This window comes from Carlito syrichta, unplaced genomic scaffold, assembly GCF_000164805.1.
Source record: "Carlito syrichta isolate Samal-C Ts95f unplaced genomic scaffold, Tarsius_syrichta-2.0.1 Scaffold309498, whole genome shotgun sequence".
NCBI classification, from domain to species: Eukaryota; Metazoa; Chordata; class Mammalia; order Primates; family Tarsiidae; genus Carlito; species Carlito syrichta.
In genome coordinates, this window is record NW_007253594.1 from 62715 (window position 1) to 65248 (window position 2534).

General features: G+C 39.3%; 1 pseudogene; it reads right to left on the reverse strand.

The window, feature by feature from the left end:
- Window positions 1-213: 213 nt before the first annotated feature.
- LOC103269825 lies at window positions 214-674 on the reverse strand (annotated as a pseudogene).
- Window positions 675-2534: the final 1860 nt, after the last annotated feature.

The window sequence follows — 2534 nt, forward strand, 5'->3', positions numbered from 1 at the left end:
TTAGAAAGACCAACAGTTTAGAAAAAGAGTAAAACACTTTCAGTTTCTCCCCTTTAGCCCCTAAAACAACATCTTACAGTCTGGCTCTACCTATTCAATCCTACATCAGCTTCTAGAACGTTTGTCAGGAGGGAAAAAATAAAATGACACTGGCCAGTACAGTCTTTGGATACTTAGGAAGGAGAGGGGGAGAAAGTCAGTTTTCTGAACAAATTAGTCAGTTTTAGTCTCATCAGCAGGATCTTTGGATTCTTTGTTCTTTCACACTTCCTCAATGTGCTTATCCTTCTCTCACAAATGCTCCAGTCTGGCAGCCATTTGTGCCTCTCAGTTCTCTTTGTTAACTTCCATCTAGTGTGTCAGCGTCTCCTCTGCCATTTTACTTAAGTTGTTTTCCTCTATTGCTTTCTGGAGCATTTCTTTCTCATGCTCTCGTTTCTCAGCAAGCTGCTTCAAGACTTCCGCTTCATGGGACTTGTGTCTTTTTCTGCAGTTTCTAATTTCTTCTGAATTTCCTCTAGGGAAAGATCCTTCTTCTTTGGAGGGGAAGGGGGAAATTCTGGAACAGATTCTTTTGACCGAGGGCTGAGAATAAGCTCAAAAGCCTGGCCTGAGGCACGCTTCTCCAGTTCTTTCACCTGAATATCAGTGTTAAACCCAAATTTCAGAATCCGAGAGACCAACAAAGAGCCAGCTCTGATGCAAATACACAAGGGTCTTTATGCAGGCTCGAGTCTGGGCTCATGCCCGAAGCAGCAGCTTCAGGGACAAAAGCCCAATCCAGCATGGCAAGCAGTTTTTATATAGCATTACAGAGGGAGGGGAAAGAACTTTAAACTTGTTTTTACATGATAGGGTAATTTCTCCTAATGGGTACGGAGGCACTTGGGATTGGTCTGGTCCACTCAGCTACCTGTGATTGATGGGGGAGCTGCTAAATGAGCAGAGTGGAATGTCAGCAGGCAGGCTAAGCAAAGAAATGTCCGGGAGGGGTTTATTACTTGACATTCACATACTGCTAGCAGCAGTTGCGGAAGCAATCGGTTATTTTATGAGACAAACAAAAATTAAACTTAACAAAATTCTAAGTACAAACACTGCAAACAAATACAGTGAACGTGGGGTAGGAATTCATATAGTAATAGTTCTCTTAGAGTGTTTTGTTTTGTTTTTTTTTAATCTCTTGGGTCTCTCAATCAGAAGCAGCCATGGTGAATAGAAGAGACTGGTGGTGTACCCTTCACAATCCACTGGGTAAGGAAAGCCCAATTATGTTGAACTTCTGTTGTTCCTGGGGTTTAAGCTCCTTGCCCAACCACAAGCAAAATTAAGCTTTATGAATCTCTAGGTGTTAGGTCACAATATTGGCTGCTGTTATGTCATGAAAAATGCCCTATCTCTTTTGATTTTTTTAAGATTATGCTTTTTGCACAACTCAGGCTACACCAAAAACAAAGGACTACAAGTCCCAATCACTCAAAATTAAAACCAGAGGTGGCCACAGCAGAGCTTCAGACATGGCACCGAACCCAAGATGGGCATAGCCCTGGTCTAGGCGAAAAAACAATAAATAAATATTTTTTAAAATCTTCTCCAGACTTGAAAAAAACAGTGTCATCTGTCTTCTTATCTTCATTTTTAATATGCTAATTTTTAGAGACTGAGTCTTGTTATGTTGTTCAGGCTGAGGTACAATGACTCTTCTTATGTGCGATCACAGTGATATTCCTCTTCTAAGTAAGATTAAGAATAAAAGATTATTCCTGAAGCGCAGCACAAATTTATTTTTTTCTGGCTTTTTCTTTAACCTGCCTGAATTCAAGTTTTACAGACTTTGTACTTATAATGTCCACATTGGGCCTTCTCATCACCTTTATCCTGTTTGGGGGATGGGGGATAACAGGAGTAGGGAGTAACTCTAAGGGAATGGTTGTTGAAGTCTTCATTAGGAGAAAGAAGTAGAAAGCCCTTCATTGCTCTCCATCTAGCCATTATAGGAAACTTCTGAATAAAGCTAATATTTGATTTCCATTTGGTGCCTTGTGAATCTTCTCTATGATTAGAATTCTGTAGGGTAGAGGGCTGGTGCGATTGGCATCCACAAACTTCCATCACTAAAAACTGGAACTCCCTTAAAGAACATTTATTTCAACCTTTGTTTTGTTGATGAAAATACTGATGTTCACAATTTTAAACCCAATAAGTAAAAGCCCAAACTAAAATTTAAATTTGTAGATTGAGTCCATTATTATTTTTACCATACCAGCTACAGATGGGTGAATTAATTTAAAACACCAGTTCTAGCTAGTAGACTGAACTCCCTAGTTCTCCAACCAGCTCATTTAACTCATTTTTATATCCTGCCACAACCCTACAAGACCTGGGTTTTTGAATTTTGATTTAAAGAGTTCTACATAAAGTATTTCAGTGTACAAAAGCTTATTTGGTAAAGCAGAACATTCATTCATTATATCTAACTTTTGTAGGTGATATTCCTAAAAGCAGAGTTCACTTAGAGAGTCGGAACAATGTTT